Below are 18,649 nucleotides of genomic sequence, written 5' to 3'. Positions count from 1 at the left end.
ACTTCCAATGCAATGATTGAAAACACCCTCAGACGTTATTCAGCCCTGAAGACACACCCTAACAGCTTTTCTGACACTCAGAGGAAAATGAATATGAACTTTATATTTAGATATTTGGTAACAAACTACAATTCTCTGAGGAGCGATTTTCTCTTGTATAAAAAAGGAAAGCATACCAATCTTAATATTGATAATTATCATATAAATAAAATGAGATCATTGTAGAATGTTGTCAGTTTCCTTTATCCAATTCAGGGGAGTTTCTAAACTCACAAGATATCCCCTTCTCCATTTTTGAGCAGTTCAAAGTGGAAACAGGGTACTTTTAAACATGATGCAAAAAAAAAAAAAACCTTTTAATTACCTTTATTGGAGAAGAGAGTTACAAATATATCAGGGTGGAAAACTGGAATACACACTGCAGTGACTGGAATTGAAGGTATCAGTACATATAGCCTGAATCTAAACAAAAGGAAACATCAGAAACATAAACTGAGGTACATTCAACAAAATAATGGGCCTAAACTTGAGGAACTGTTCCAGATTAAAGGAGACTAGAAAGACAGGATAATTAAATACAACACATGATCCTTGATCTTAAAGCAATGAAAGTAATTATTAGGATAACTGACAAAATTTAATTATGGACTATAAATTAGATATTATATTAATGTTAAATTTCCTGATTTTGATCATTGTAACTGCGATTTTTAAAAAGAATATCTCAGTTAAGGAAAAAAGTCTGGCAGTATACCTGGATCTAGTTCCACTCTATGAAACTTCATTACAGCCCTTCACTACCTGAAAATAGCTGCTGCTTCCCATTCTCCACCCATTCCAACCAAGTCATCCCTTCTCCACAGTAAGCACTCCAAACTCCTTCAAAGGTTCTCAGACACTTCATCATCATCTGGTTACCCTCCTCTTGACACATTCAATTTTTCATTTACTGTTCTTAAAATGCAGCTTCTAAAAGCAAGGCCAACATCGTAAACATGTTCTAACCAACATGGAATACATATTACAGTATATCCCTTATTATGGACAGAATCCCATTAATATAACCTGGTACCTCATTTGTTTTGTTTTGTTCTTTTTTAAACAACTCACACTGTTGGATCTCTGAGATTATGCAAAACCAAACTCCTAAAATTCTCTATCAAATCCAGCTAGTTCTTACCCCAGCTGCAAAGGTTTCTCTTCTCAGTAGCCACACCCTGGAGCTTTTAATCAAGTCATCGCTTCTCTCCTTCCTTTGAAACTCCCATCTTTGACCTTCATTTCCTTCTAGATTTCCTCCTACCTGAGATAAATTTTCTAAGGCTTTCCCCCTCCATTTTCTCATGCAATGTGACTCCTCTCTGCTCCCAACAAAATGTACATGTCCCGCCCTTTCTAACCCTCTCTCCATAGCTGAAGTCAAACTCTTTCAGATAAATTTAATCTATAAACAGTTTTATATTTCTAGCCCCAACCAATACCCAAAACTTCAGACTGGCATATTCTGAGCTCTCAATCTAGATATCCCAAAAGTAATTGTATTCAACAAGTACAAATCCCTAGTCATTTTCTTTCTACCTCCAAAAAACTATCTCCTCCCTATGTCAACAATCTAAAGGACATATATCTAATCACCCAAACTAAAAAACTTTGAGACATCTTAACTCTTTCCTTTTCCCATCAGTATACAATCAATAAACCCTACTTCTTCTACTTCTGAAATGTCCTGAAAAAAACCTTCTACTCTTTCTGCCCTGTTACTGCTCCAGGTCAGGCCATCATCACCCCATTTTAACAACTGTAATAGCCTAATTAATCTCCCATTCCAATGTATTATTTATCTATTCACAAATATATGTCTTAATAAACAGAGCCCTGGCTGATTTTTCAGTCCCCTTATTAGAAAAAAAAAGAGAACAAAACAAAACACCACAATGACTTTCTCCCATCTTCAACTCCTAGAAAACTTTTCTTCCTCAAAACCCAATTCAGTGATCCATCAGAATTAAATGCTCTCTTTTGTTCCCATAACACTTAAATCTTCTATCACAGAATTTACAATGTATAGTTTGATGTGTGTATATTCCTTACTTGATTACAGGCTCCTTGAGGGAACAGTGCAATTCATGTTTTATTCTCTAGTACAGTTCCTTAAAATTGGTGAACTGAATAGAATTCTACTCAGAGAACTTTTTCAATCGAATTCCATACTTTTTCAGAAATTCTTCACTTTTAAGTAACTCAAACTATAGGTTCCTGCCTGTGATTTCAGACAAAATTTTGAAAGCTGTTTTTAGTCATCTATCCTTGCCAGTTGAGTTGTTCAGAAAATAAGCACAACTGTATATTTATGCGAAGTATTAATAAAAATATTAAAATAGACAAGGACAAAAAAAGCCTTTTTAGATATATCTCTTAAGTTTGACATAAATCCCTCTGTACCAGTATTTAAGAAAGGTTATTTTACACCTAGTAATGTAACGTTCTTAATGCTGATGAACTAGCCTATTTCTCTACCTTACCTCCAAGGACTGGAAAATGATTTTAAAAACTACTCTTTTTTTTTTTGTTTTTTTTTAAATAAGACTGTCTGTTTCTAATCTTCTGGCATACTCTGACTCACCACAAATTAACAAAAGCTATCAACATCTCTCTCAGTTCCTTTGTGTCATTTAAATGATCTAAAACCTGTGGCATTAGCCAAATAGGTAGAAAATGAATTCTTGGAATCCAATCAAATGGTGAAACAACCTGGGTGGGGTTTACAGAACTTTATCAGGCAATGGAATTAAAAGGCAGTTACAAAAAGCCTTAAACTTGAATGGAGAAGAAACCAAAAGACATTGTCTTGGAGTTCCACTGTTATCATATCACGATTTTTGTTAAAGGTTCAACGTGTCCGTGTGCAGAATGAGAAAAACCACCTGGACAAAGGCAGCTTCTGAAGCCAATCAATGTCAGGTTGATAATCAGCCAGTCAAGAGATGGTAACTGGTCTGTGTTCATAAACTGTGTCACAGAAATTTCAACTTGCTTGAGACAACAAAACTATTCCCTTAAGTAACAGACTCTCTGCCAAGGTGAATTAGAATTAAATACTACTAAAATTTAAGTATTATATATCAAACCCACAATATTAATATTTCCATGTTAAGTTTACAACTATGTATTTTTTAAGTTTTTATAGTGTTTAAGAGAACTTTAACATTATAGAATCTGACAGTCTTATAATTCTAAATTTAAAATAGTAACTGACTTCAGCCTTAGGACATTAAGTTTAAAGGTATAAAGTATTTGATTTGGTTAATAAGCAATATTGGAATGCTTAAGAGAAATTATGACTGACTATAGTTATAAGTTCCACTTATTAATTTTAAAGGAGTTTTAAGTATTCGGGAAAGTCCTGCTTGTTGAAATTTTACATTTACTCTGTAAGGTATATAAAGTGCTAAAAAAATAAAATAAAAACCAGTATAATTAATGTGTAAATATAAGGAATGTAATTAAGTTAAGCAGCAGCAGTAGTGCTACTAACAGCTAACATTCAAAGAGCATTTTCCTAGTGCTCAACATTGTTCCAAGTACTTTACAATATAAAGTCATTCATTCAACAAATAATCACTGAGCATACACCATGAACTAGGCATTGTTCCAAGCTCTGAGAATTAAATCAGTGAACATAAATCAGTGAATTATGAAAACACAATTTCAACCTTCGTGGATCTCATATTTTAATGAGAAGAGGCAAACAATAAATATCAAATATGATAATTACTGTGAAGAAAAATAAACCAGGGAAACTGAAAGGAGGAAGTGCTCTTTTAGATGGTATAAAGAGGGTCACACCAGTAAGCATCATTCGCAGGGAAGCCTATGTAAATGATGCCCCTTGGAAACTCCTTCATCAGGGAAAACCTCTCTAGACCAAGTGACATTTGAACCTAAGAAATGAGGGAGCAAGGCATGCAAATATATAAGTGTATTACAGAAAAAGAAAACAAGTACAAAAGCCATTTTACCTGGAAAGGGTGTTTTAAGGGAGATTTAATCTCTTCAGCAAGAATTACTAAGATACAGTAATCAAAGTGTCATCCCCCCACCCAGGATAACAAAAATATTCTTAGTTTATATGAAACTTGCTCAATTTATTAATAGAGTAATAAAATATATAAGTTGAACTTAAAAGACAAGTTTTTTAATTTGTTAACTACTCAATATTATTTTACCAAAACTTGTAAATGGTCTTCTTTACACCCAAAAGCAGCCACAGACATCAAGAAACAATGATGCTTCATTGCTCTAAGTAATTCATTAGAACTAGAGATCTAAATTTATTTAATGAAACTAGGTGCTCTTTACCACATAACAATCATGGAATAGTCTCCTCTTTAAACAAGGTTGTGTCCCTTCCAGTATGAAAGTCATCTTCCTAGACATAAGAGAAGTAAAACAGGATTTGAGTAGTTGTCATTATTTAATACCTCCCCAATGAATGGGTCTCTTTCTTCCTTACTTATCTTGCTGAGTTTAGCTAAAGCCCTCCCTTGTTGGCTTAAGCATTTTTTGCAAACTTTAACTCATTCAGAGCTCTAGCCTCCCCATATTCCTACTGACACATTTTAGTATTAACCATCAGTTATAAACCATTAGTAATGCAGGTATTCTTGATACGTTTTCTTTTGAAGTTTATTAGAAATTACCTATGTGAAAGTCACAATATTTTCTCTGAATGACTCATGCATTTTTCTCCCCTCAGTGGAAATTTTTTATAATTTTAATACATGCTCCATTTTTTAAAATAACATGTTTCATTTTTAAGTGCCTTCTATCAATATTGTCTACATCATCTGTGGTCATTACCAATCTTTCTTCTGACCTTTCTGAAACTTGCTTTTCTGTGAATTCCTACCTAATAATTTAAAATCCAAAGTGACACAGTCTCAACTTCTGATTCCCATGATTTCCATTTCTATCTAGGAGACAAAGAACAGTATTTTGGAAAAACATGGACTTTGAAATCAGACAGATATCTGTCACTCACTAGCCATGTAACAAACTTCTCTGAGTCTCCATTTTGACATCAATAAAGAACAGATTTAATGAGCACCTATTTTATATCAAGTACCTTATACACTATATGTAAGTAGAAAGTATGTATCATTTATATTGAGGAAAACAAGAGCTTATATATAAGCAATTTTCTTAAAGTCACAGAGTTTCTGAGTACTAGAGCCAGGATTTAAATCCAGGTCTGATTCCAAGCCCATGTTCTTTTTCCTACAACACAAAGAAGAGACTATAAAATGGGTCCACCTGCCCAAAACAAATGTTCAATAATAGTTAATTCCACACGTCCCTCACTGTTCTTCCTTGTTGGTCGGAATCAATTTCATACCAGCAGTTCTCTTCCACATTCAGGAGACTAAACTGCCAGCGAATAATGTATCAAAAGCTCTGATAATCTTTATTGTTAATGTATTGTTTAATTAATCCACTTAATTAAAAGTAAAGGGCTTCCCTGGTGGCAGTGGTTGAGAGTCCGCCTGCCAATGCAGGGGACACGGGTTCATGCCCCGGTCCGGGAAGATCCCACGTGCCGCGGAGCAGCTGGGTCCGTGAGCCATGGCCGCTGAGCCTGCGCGTCCGGAGCCTGTGCTCCGCAACGGGAGAGGCCACAACAGTGAAAGGCCCGCGTACCACAAAAAAAAAAAAAAAAAAGGAAAAATTCTATTACATTATACCACACGTAATTTTCAGACATTTTTGTGTTAAAAGAGCCTTATATGCAATCATAAAAACCCAGGGTGAGAGACATAAAAAGTCAGGTGGCTGAACTACCTTATTCAGCATAATGTGCTACTCATCCTCAAAATTCTTAAAACAATGTAGCGAAAAAGGTTTTTTTTTTTTTTTTAAAAAAAACTGTCATTCTTGTGAGGTATTCAGATCAAGACAACAGAAATGCTTACCATAGTTTTCCAGAAACCAAGCAACCACCAAACAGAACTCTGTATTTGTCAATATCATCATGGAACTATAGTTTCCCTTAATTATCTTCTCTTTCTCTTCTCCTCATTCTCTCTTCATACGATTGAATAGCCAATTAAGTGAATGAAAGAATGTTTCCTAGGCCTAAACACTACCATTCACATCACTTTGAATCCTGCCAATCAGTTAACTGATTTGAGTGAACAGAAACTAAGAACTAGAACACTAATTTTTTTTCCCATTTCTTAAAAGTAAGTTAAAAAAAGGTTTATGGATTAAGGTTTATACACAGGTTTTTACAACTAATAATGTAGTATGGTACTATATTGAAGGACTTCTAAAATGCACCAGCTGACTTTTTCTTTTTTTTTTTTTTTGCGGTACGCGGGCCTCTCAGTGTTGTGGCCTCTCCCATTGCAGAGCACAGGCTCTGGACGCCCGCCCAGGCTCCGCGGCATGTGGGATCTTCCCGGACCGGGGCACGGACCCGCATCCCCTGCATCGGCAGGCGGACTCTCAACCACTGCGCCACCAGGGAAACCCACCAGCTGACTTTTAAAAAATCTATAATAAGCTGAAAGTGAGACTGACAAAAAAAGAAAAAGAGATCAGATTGATGGAAATGTTCTAAAACTGGACTGTGGAAATGGTTGCACAACAATGTAAATTTACTAAAAATCAGTGAATTGTACACTTAAAAAATATGACTCAAATCCTCCCAAAATAACCTATTATTAATAAGGTGACCAGAATGCTTTCTTATACTATTACCTTGAAATAAACGCCATCATTTAGATTTATTATTCTGCAAATACGCATGCTTACTTGAAATGAACCCCAAGTATAGTTTCAGCACATCGGGGCCTCTAAGTACTTAACTACAACTGTGGTCCTCTTTTTTTTTTTTTTTTTTTGGCGGTACGCGGGCCTCTCACTGTTGTGGCCTCTCCCGTGGCGGAGCACAGGCTCCGGACGCGCAGGCTCAGCGGCCATGGCTCACGGGCCCAGCCGCTCCACGGCATGTGGGATCTTCCCGGACCGGGGCACGAACCCGTGTCCCCTGCATCGGCAGGCGGACTCTCAACCACTGCGCCACCAGGGAAGCCCGGTCCTCTTTAATAAACAAATACAGTTTTTGAATATATGAACTTATCATTGTGCAAAATTTTAAATGAAACACTAACCAGTAAGAGCTGCCTTACTACAATTGCACACAAAACAAAAGTATAAGGGAACAAAGAGTTTGGATAAGTAACACCTTGATGAATAAACTTAAGTGATTTCTATTCTTAAAAACCGAAGTATTCAAATCACAGCTACTTCCAGTTCTGTTTTTGTATATAAAACACAATATTTTAGCAAAAACAGTCCTTGAATATAAGATCTGGAAGAAAATTCAAATGCCACTGTAAAATTTGACACACAAAAAACTCATTAGAATATATGTCAATACAATGGAGCTCGAACAACAAGGAAGACACATATACATGCACATAAATGGTCCTGATAATAGCATCTCAAACCCCAAAAGTAGAGTTTGAATGCTTAAGTTCATATCCTAAACCCTGCATTCAATGCCTGTGTGACACTGAACAAGATACTTAACCTCTCTGCCTCAACTTGCTCATTTGCAAAATGAGGATAAAACTAAACATCCCTGGACTTCCCTGGTGGTGCTGTGGTTGGGAGTCCGCCTGCCATTGCAGGGGACGTGGGTTGGAGCCCTGGTCCGGGAGGATCCCACATGCCTCAGGGCAGCTGAACCCGTGCGCCACAGTTACTGAGCCTGCACTCTGGAGCCCGCGAGCCACAACTGCTGAGGCCCGCGCACCTGGAGCCCGTGCTCTGAAACGGGGGAGGTCACCACAATGAGAGGCCTGTGCACAGCAACAAAGACCCAACACATACATACATACATACATACATACATACATACATAAATAACATCCCTACAAGGTTGCTGTGAGGACCAAATAATAATGAATACAGTATTTACATGTATCTAGCATACAGCAAATGTTCAATAATTTTAAATTATTATTTTTATAATGGTAATAAAAATCATCTAGAGCTGTCCTTCACAATGTTCAATATACATTCAAACTGCCTGGGAATCTAGTTAAAATGAGATTGTTATCGAGAAGGTCTGAAATTTCCATTTCTAACAAGCTCCCAGACAGGTGTCAAGGAAGGCCACTTCTGAGTTACAAGGATGGTTCTCAAGCTTTGGCACACACCAGAATCACTTGGAGGGCTAGTTTAAAATAGATTTCTAGGTTTCACCCCAGAGTTTGAGAGAATTTGCACCTTTAACAGATTGCCAACTGAAATTCCCAGGACGATATTTTAAGAAATAATGCTCAAAGGTTCTCAGCTAGGATGTACATCAGAAACACCTGTGGGGTTTTTGTTTGTTTTTAAATGTAGGTGCCCTTACTACACCCTAGTATTGTGTGATCTCCTAATCTATTAAACCTGACACTCATGCACTGTTTTTAAAGAATAAAAACAAAACTTCCAGGCAATTATGATGTATGCTAAAGTTTGAGAACAACTGCCTTATAGTTACACACGAATCAAAATTTCCTGCATGAAATTTTGCTAACTATAGAAAGAAAAGTACCTACCCATAAATGTGCCTGAGGTCAACCTGGAAATTGTCCTGACTCATTCACCAAGAACAGCATTTATTCAAATTTAGTGGTAACTCTATAATCTTTACAAAAGTCAATTACTTTCTCCTTCACTCTTCATGAGATGTTCTCCTATAACATGATGCCCAAAGTCAAACATTTAAAATATCCAGGCAAAAAAAAAAAAAAAATTTGTTTTAGAAATTAGTCTAAATTTTTGCATAACGTTTAATTTCCACAGAAGCTCAGCAAATGAAAGAGCACTAGGGTACAAAATGTAGGTACGTGTTACTCTTAAATTATACATGAACAAAACACCTAATTTTGACAGCTACAGGCTATTTATAATATTCTGGTCCTAATAATTACTGAGTGACAGCAAGCAAAATTCGTTTATAAAGGAAATTAAGTGTATCTTCCAGGCTAACTGTGGGACTTAAATGAAAGAAAAACTATGTGCAGGAACACAGTAATAAATCTTTCCTATGCCTTCCTTTAAAATTAAGAAAGTGAAATGGAGGGGTAGAAAAGAAAGTACAAAGGGAGAATTTCTCATAAGAAAGTTACACTTAACACTTGAAGCCAGCCTGAAAGGAGTTGCTAACTAGGTATAGCTGACTCAATTGTTTAGTAGCCTATAATTTGATCTATAATCTGTATACCACAATGTTATAATGTTCATAAATACAAAATAAATATTTTAAAAGTAAAATGACTTAACCTGAGACTTTTTATGAGAGGGGAGGGAAAGGGAGGGGTGGGTACTCACGACATTCTTTGAAATAACAGCAGATACTACAGGATAGCTGTCATAAAAATGTGAATGGGAATCACTGCTTGAAAGGAATTCAAAGAATGAAAAAAAAGCTGCCAACTCATAGGATGAAAGTCCAAAAAGCCATTAGCTGGTCAGGAATGCTATACCAAAGTTTTCAAAACAAAATTTTTAAGTAGGAGGGAAAAAAAAAAAAAAAGGTGAGGTACTCTTGAAGGCCATCAATGACAGAAATTAAAAGCATCCTGTTTGCCCAAACAACATTAAAACACAAACAGGGTATACCACACAATCTGAAAGCAAAGAAGGTGGTTCTTTGATGTCCCCTTCTAGAGTTCCTGAAAACTACGAATACCATGAGAAAAATGTCTAAGTGCTGAGATGTCCAAGTATAAACTAGATCAAGTTCTAGGATTTCTCAAGTTACTTATATCAAAACAGGATAACAATGCATTAACGTTTATAAAGGAAGTTAAAGTTCAAAACCAGACAAAATTATTCTACGGTACTAGAAATCGAAATAGTGATTTCTCATGGGCGTGGGGAGTTAATGACCACAATACAGCACAAGACAGTTTCCGGGGTTTTGATAATGTTCTATTTCTCAGTAATAATTACACAGGTGTGTTCATATTGTGAAAATTCACTGAACTGTACATTTAGGAGAACTTTCTGTGTGTATTAATATGCTAATCATATTTACTTTTTTTTTTAAAGTGGGGGGGAATTTCTCCTTCAGGAAATGAAACGTATTACTGCAAAAGCAACATTAAAAATTTTTAGGGACTTCCCTGGTGGCGCAGTGGTTAAGAATCCGCCTGCCAATGCAGGGGACACGGGTTCCAGCCCTGCTCCGGAAAGATCCCACATGCCGTGGAGCAACTAAGCCCGTGTGCCACAACTACTGAGCCTGCACTCTAGAGCCGGCGAGCCACAACTACTGAGCCCACATGCCACAACTACTGAAGCCCACGCACCTAGAGCCCGTGCTCCGCAACGAGAAGCCACCGCCATGAGAAGCCTGCGCACCACAATGAAGAGCAGCTCCCGCTCGCCACAACTAGAGAAAGCCCATGAGTAGCAACAAAGAACCAACACAGCCAAAAATAAATAAATAAATAAATAAATGTATTAAAAAAAAAATAGTGGAGATCATTCAGATTAAGAATTACAGGTTTGGGGTGGGGAGTAGAGAGTTAATATGGAGAAGTACTAGAAAGCTCCTCAAGGGCTTTCAGTAGATAAATCTCACAAACATACACACACCTTTTTCAGGAGGAAAAAATCTTGGTACCTCCCTCTATAATACAGCCAAGCTAAATTTCACTCTATTTATGAAACACATAAATCTGCTTCTAATGGGGAAGTGTATATGAGCTGCAGTATCTACTTTCCTTAAACTTTTGTCCAATTTTTTAAAAAAGTTATTAGTAAGGAGGTAAGTAAATGCCAGAACACAATTAGCAACTGCTATTCCTGGACCACTTCAGTGCCCTTCTGAAAAATAAACTCACCCCTTAGGGGGTAGCAGAATTCTAGTAGAAATAAAAGATATAAATTATGTTCCAATCCCTATAAATCTCATCCCAATCCAAGGTAAAAGGAAATTTCATCACACCTGGTTCCTCATCTGCAATTCTCTTTATGTAATACCCAAGCACAGGGCATATGTGTTTTCAAATATTACGTTTTCATACAAAGTTAATCTGGTTTTTCTTCCTAGCAATTATGTAACCATACCATTCTGTAGCCAACAGAAAATGCTAGTCAATATTTAATAAAATAATAGCTTGGAACATTACAGTTTTAAAATGTAAGTATAAATATCTCACTTTTAAAAAAATTATTTTATTATCTTGAATAATTATTTCATAAAGGAAAAAACAAACCACACCTTCGTAAACAATAAGAACTTTAAACATTTAAAAAGCTCTCCTTGGCATGGATGCCCTCACGAATGCTCACATAGAATTTCTCAGATTCATTACTTAATTTCAGTAAACACACAACATTGCCATCATTCTTAACAGTTGAAAAACAAAGGAATTGTGATTCTGGAACTTGAGTCCTAGAACTGCAAATGAACACTTTTTTTTTCTAAATATTTTAGAGGGATATGATGTCAAGTTGTATATTACTATTTAATGAGGGAAACACCTTAAGCACACATCCTAAATTGTTGATCTTAGAAGTTTATTTCTTTAATTCCACAAAATCTACCAAAGTAGTTTTTCTCTTTACAGCCTCTTGTACTGTATACCTTTACATAGTTTCATATTTTATCTTTTCAAGAAAGGAGAAATTGCTTCATTTAATCCTACTTAATTCTGATATATGGGAAAAGAATATTTCAAATTTTGGTTGACAAAAGGAATTATAAAACATTGTTTTGTACAAAATAAGCTTTTATTATCCTCAAATTATAAAGTGCTTTCAAAAATCGATAAGAAAACAAACACAATAAAGAGACCAGGGCAAAAGATATTAAACATGTAGTAAGAATCATCTAAAAAACAATACTAATTTTTTTAAGTTTGGGATTAAAAATAAGCAATATAAGATATAAACATTTAAAATGTAAAAATGAAACATGCAAAACAAAGAAAAATTATTTAATAAATAGACTTGAGACAATTACCGATTTGCAGGAAAACATTTACATTCTCATACCAATGCCACATGAGATAAAAAGTTAAATTTATTTAAATCTAACTTAGAAAAACTAAAATAAATAGTATTAAGATCAGTATTATTTATTACATTTCTAGAGAAGGAAGAATTTCGTAAGATCAGAAACAAAACAAAATTAGGCCAATGATTTGATTATATTAATTTTAAAATTCCGTTTATCTGAAAAACTCACAAAAGAAATACACCTATTAAGCATAATGTTTCATCCCAGTAGTAATCTAAGAAAAAAAATGTTATAATACGACTTATCCCCTATTACGGTTTTTTTTTTTTTTTTTTTGCAGTACGCGGGCCTCTCACTGTTGTGGCCTCTCCCACTGCAGTGCACAGGCTCCGGACGCGCAAGCTCAGCGGCCATGGCTCACGGGCCCAGCCGCTCCGCGGCATGTGGGATCTTCCCGGACCGGGGCACGAACCCGTGTGCCCTGTATCGGCAGGTGGACTCTCAACCACTGTGTCACCAGGGAAACCCCCCGTATTACGTTTTTATAAACAATACTTAATGTTGACGTATAGAGTCAACAGCCACTCCAATGTGAATATAAATTGATCCTTTTGACAAATATCGTGACACGATTTTAAGAGCCTTTAAAATGTACCTAAAAATTATACCTATAATATACTAGAAGATAATACTATAAATAAGAAACACCTTATATATAAATGTTTTTCACACTCTTATGCAAAAAAGTAGAACAGGAGAATGATATACATCTACACATGGAACATCATACAACCACTTATAATGATGGTGAAAAATACTCATTGTGAGGCATCCCTGGTGGCGCAGTGGTTGAGAGTCCGCCTGCCGATGCAGGAGACATGTGTTCGGGCCCCGGTCCGGGAAGATCCCACATGCCGCGGAGCGGCTGGGCCGGTGAGCCATGGCCGCTGAGCCTGCACGTCCGGAGCCTGTGCTCCGCAACGGGAGAGGCCACAACAGTGAAAGGCCCGCGTACCGCAAAAAACAAACAAAAAAAAAAACAAAAAAAACACAACCTCATTGTGAGAATGGGAAAATGTTACCTAACATTAGGTTAAAAGCAGGACATGAAATTAAATATGTTTTATCTGTAAACATGTAAAAGATATATTTTAAATAATAGAAGAAATACATCAAAATTTTAATATGGTTATATTAATTCCCAAGATTCAAAATCCTCAAACCAGCCATCAAAATCATTAAAACACACACAAATATACACACTTAATACCTAAATCAAGTGCTATACACCATCACTCTACCACTGAAGGGCGCGTAAGGTTTAAATTAACATATTAAAAGAGACTGAAAAGGCAAGCAAAGCAACAAACAAAATCTACTACAAAAAGAAACATTTCTCACCTCTGGACATTCAGCTGTGCTAAGGATGGAGACTCACTACCAGGATTCAGAACTATACAACTGATTCACAGACAGGTCATTTACTAATTCTAATTATCTGCTCTGAAAATTCCTTCATCAACAAACGTGCTTATCTTTAGCCAACTGGTTAATTATTACTGATATCAAATATTAAATGTAATAGAGTCTTACTTGGGAGGCAACTCCTTGAAATACTAAATAAGGAAATAAGTAGATAAAAGCAATAAAATAAAACAAAGACAATTCCACACACAGCAGCCCCATTTTTGGGGGGGGGTATCAGATGACTTCTGTTAAGTGAATTTTCTAGAAAACTGAAATGAATTTATTAAAAAGCTTTGAAAATGTTTACCCTTATAAGAGTCTTCTAAAAAGACACCAATTTCTTAATTCCTTAAACACAGTACATAGAGTAAAAGTTTATTTATGATTAAGATCATCACTGTGACAGACCATGTACTATACTACTCTACAACATTGTGATTCCCTCAGAAGTTGATGATTATAGAACTGTATGTCTCCACGAAATGGCCTTAAAACACTACCCTTTTATAGTTCCATATACTTTTTAATAGTTCTTCAGTAGCCTTGAAATAAGATGACATTTCAGTTGTCAGTGTGTCTAACTCCAATGGCCAACCTTGCAAATTGTAATCTGTGGGCTGAAAAATCAGATAACCAACCCTGCTGGGGCTGCAAAATGTTAAGTTATTTACTCCAGTTAGTAGATTCTGAATAAAGCTCATAGGCTTATTATACTTGGTTACAGTTATTTTGAAGCCTCAGGATCTCTGCTGTTTGAAATGACTAAAATCACAATCACTCAAAAAATGTTTAATTACTAACTGCAACTTACACATATTCTGGAGTTCCAAAATAATCATAACTGAATAGTTTGATAGTCTCCTCAAAGTTACTCAACTCACTTGTCTCTGACCAGAGAAAAATTACCTAAGTAAGCTGAGAAATAACAGATGAAAAGAAAAAGAAGGAAAGAAGTGAGAAGGACAAGTTCAAATGAAATAGCAAAGTCCATACTGCATGGTTCTAGAAGGCAAGACTTATGACTTTGGGAAATATTTACACATAGTGTTTTTTAAAGCATAATTACAGTGGTTATCAGGATATTAACTATAGAAAACTGCACTACAGTGTATACCACATATATATTAAATAGTACTTTAAAAATCAAGACTGGGAATTCCCTCGTGGTCCAGTGGTTAGGACTCTGCGCTTTCACTGTCAAGGCCAAAAAAACAAAAAACAAAACAAAACAAAAAACATGGAAAGACTTGCAGCAAATATTCCTTGTACTTAAACTGACAATGAATTTTCATATGAAATGGCAGATTGTTTAAAAAAGCACCTGCACGTATTTGATATTTCTGGTCAAGTAATTTCCTGTAATCTGTCTTGGACACTGGTTCAGGAAGAGGCAGGAAATAAAATGTACATTCTTCATATAATTAATATGTAACATAGGTATTACACTATATAGTTACAAAGTTACAGGTCTATGGAAACTAGCATTGTGTCATATCTAAAGAAAAAAATCCAAGTGAGGACATCATATTATCACTTTTGTTAATATCCTCTGATTACTGAAGCTCATTAGCTCTCATAGGTCACTTCTATGACAGTAATAACTGAGAAACAGGAAAATAAAATTTTCTGGTTTTTACTCAAGCAAAACTCAACTCACATAAAATATATTTCTCTTCTTCTTGTATTGTCTCAGTATATTTCTACCCAGTATATGGGTATTTTAGTGTCTGTAAAAGTTTGCTAATTCCTAAGATCCTCTACCAAAAACAGTTTATAAAACAAAGTTGTACGAATAAGTAACATATATTATTACAAGGATCAGATGCACATGACAACTCTCAAGGCCCAATTCCCAAGCAAAACTTTGTAAAGTTTGCAAAGGCCATTATAGAACTGTGATCTTTTGAATCCACTGTTATTTTCACAAGCTCCTACTTCTAAAAACATAAAATAAGTAAAGAATTCACAAAGTTCCGATTAAACATCAACTTCAGTTGATTTTATTTTTTTGGGGGGGGGACAGGTGATATCAAGCACATCTGGGGGTGGGCTGAAACCTGTTTAAAAAAAGTTATTTAAGAGGAAAAAAATTGCCACACATACTGATTCCAAATTCTGGTCAACTCAAGTCACCCTCCCGCCATCATGAACAGACTATTTTTGGACCATGGCTCTGTCAACCTTCTACCATCCTTTCTTTTCTCTGCAACTTCTCTAATTCCATTTCAATATCAACCTATACACACTCCCGTGTCTCCTTTTCCTCTTTCCCACATCTCACCTCTCAACACTCACTTTTATTCCCCAACATTCCTACTTTAACTATTACAAGAGAAAACTACAGTGACCAAAACGAGTGGTCACTTTTTTTACGTGACAAGTGTGATAAATAATATTGCTGGTAGTTTGGAGGGAAAAATACAAAAAACAATCACAAAATGCTGCTTAGCAACTTTTGAGTATATGTATGTTTGTCTGTATTAACTACTGATGTTTGTCTGTATTAACTACTGATGTATCTTCCACTCTTCAGTTGAGAACTATTTAATTAAGCTGATAACTTTTTAAACTTCTGGAAAACTGTGATATACACACTTCGGTAACAGTTTAGAATATATAAGTTATCAAGAAATATAAACATATAAATATAAATGTAAATAGACAGCACAACTATTAAACATAAAAATATAAAACTCAAGTGACAAAACATTTGTATCTTTAAATCTTATTTCACATGTACTTTATTTTTGTACAGAACAACCAGCATACCACTCTACAGTAAAAATAATGCTATCACTCAAGCTATTTTCACAAAACTATACCACCAAAATATCTGTACAAAAAATTTACTTTTTTAAAGCATGTATGCATGAGTCAAAAAACCACTAAATAAAAATATAAGTGAGCAGAAAAAATTTTACTGATTGCTAATGTTGTGACAGAGTATCTTAAAACAACACCCCTCCGTTTCCTCCTCTTTGTTAAAAAAAAATAAAACACATGGAAAATATCTGGAATAATACATAGCTACCGCTAAGAGTATTTACAGAGATTTAGGACTGAGGGAGGCAACTTGGTAGAATGTAACAGGAAGAATTTTACCCTTTATTTTTCTCTGTACTAAGTGTAGAGGAAAATAACACGTTTGTAGTTAAAAAAAAATTATGACCGGATTACCTAATTATCTGATTAGTTTGCGATTAATTTACCACTACGAATACTAAATAAATCCAGACTGCTCAAAAATACGAAAAAAACAGTATACTATAAATTCATCTTTGATAAAACACTGACGGGTTGGAGAAAAACTAATCTTGCGTCAAATTCATTTAAGGAAAAATTGAACTCAAGTTTTGACATCAAAGTTTACGAAGATTAGTTTGCTTTTAAATTCGACTTAAAACATTCCACTATTGCCTTAAATACGTAAACTAAATCAATCATCCCTGAACAACAAAGATGGCAAACTCATAACAATAGTAATCAAAATCCTGTCGGAAAAAAAAACTTATCGATAATTATGAGTTAATAGGCACGTAGCAAAAAAATTAAAAGAATGGTTTTATTCTGACATCAGGTATTGTCAGAGATATAAAGGATCCCTCCAAATACTGCCAAAAGTTATCGTAAACACAAAGTTAGAGTGATGAGGGAGTTATCAATGACCAAATAAATGTGAGTAATTGATGCCCAGAGAGAAAAAATGGAATGCGTTCTATTTTAAGCGTCTGAGAAGGGGCCGTGGAGAAAGGTTCTGCAGCAGAAACAAGCGAGAGAATGGTTAACAGGTCTGGAATTCTTCAGAAAATTGTAACAAGGGGAAAAACTGACAAGAACGTCTGTAAGTAAGAGGAACGGTATCCAATGTAATCCTCACGTCTGTGCTAGCACGGCTCCGTACTTCCAGTGAGACGGGGGAGGAACTATCACTGAGCGGGGGAGAAGGAGCCCGGGCTGAGGGGTGGCTTCTGCAGGTGGCGAAGCGCCCGCAGGGGGGTGGGGAGGAGGAGGATCGTGTCGCCTCAATTGGGTCAATGTATTCCCTTCAAGACTACAGGAAGATGACGCAGCACGGCTCCCGGCACCAAGAGGCACTTGCCCCCGGCCCCTCCCTCGCAACTTGCCTTGCAGAAAGAGTTGCGGGTCCCAGGCCCCCGGAACCCAGGGCTCCGCCATCCAGGACAACTGCTCTGCCAACAAGGTCCCGCGAGAATCGGGAGATCTCGCGATACAAACCCACTAGCATCTCGCGAGTTTTCCCCAGAACCAACATGGCGGTACACAGAAATCAGTACTTCGGCATTTAGAAAGGGTTTCATTTACGAAAAGAATGTGTATAACAGAGAAAGAGCGGGAAGTCTTTTCCGCCTTATATTTCTCTTCATACCCCCCTAGTAGAGATGAAAAGCGGCAAACAACCCTAAAGCCTCCGACGACCACGGTTGCGCTACACAGACACAGCAATCTTCTGCCTCAGCCAGCCTCCGAGCCTGTCACGTGGAAACATTCTCGGCGTGCCGGTCACGTGGACCACTACTGAGCGAGCGCGCGCCCGCCACCCTCCCGAGCCCTCCCCGCCCCCCTTCTGCCCGCGCACACGTGCGCGCGCCCCCCCGCCCCACGTGGGGGCTTCGCCGTCGCCGCCGTCGCCGCTGCCGCCTCCAATCCACCCCCTCCTAGCACTCGGTTCCAAATCCGGGTCCCAAAGCCGATCATCCCCAAGATCCCTCCTCCTCCATTCCCCCTCCCCCATCTGGCCCCCACCACGTGCCCCGAGCGCCTGCTCACCTTTCGGGCGGGGCCGAGTACCGCAGGCCACTCCGGGAGGCGCCGTCGCCGTGGCCGCTCTCCGCCCCCGCCACGGCACTGGCTCGGCTGGCCGCCGCCGCAGGAAGCTCGACAGCGGCGCTGGGGCGCTTCCAGGTGGGTCCCCGCCTCCCGTTCCTGCCACTTCCCGCAGCACCAGTGGCTCCTTCCGGTCCCCTCCTTTCTCGTCCTTGCTGGGACTGGCGGGCTGCTGCGGTTGCGGCTGCAGCTGCAGGCGCGCTCACTACACCGCCTGCTGGTAACCGCGGCCGGTGCAGCGCCGGCTGCCCAGGCGAGGTCCACCCCCGCGATCCGCCCCTGCTCCTGGGCAAGGGTTGGTCTTCT

General features: G+C 37.4%; 1 protein-coding gene across 2 annotated transcripts in view; it reads right to left on the bottom strand.

Moving 5' to 3' along the window:
- Positions 1-18,400, bottom strand: part of ZZZ3 (zinc finger ZZ-type containing 3) — a 102,643-nt gene extending 84,243 nt beyond the window's left edge. For both annotated transcript variants that reach the window (XM_082678310.1, XM_082678311.1), the window contains exon 1: positions 18,287-18,400. The gene's annotated coding sequence lies outside the window, so the exon portion shown is untranslated. The remainder of the gene's footprint in view (positions 1-18,286) is intronic.
- Positions 18,401-18,649: the final 249 nt, after the last annotated feature.

The sequence above is a fragment of the Grampus griseus genome (genome assembly GCF_964374135.1).
Source record: "Grampus griseus genome assembly, chromosome: 1".
Lineage (NCBI taxonomy): Eukaryota > Metazoa > Chordata > Mammalia > Artiodactyla > Delphinidae > Grampus > Grampus griseus.
Note: the sequence above shows the minus strand (reverse complement) of the source record. Positions and strands in the feature narration are given on the sequence as shown.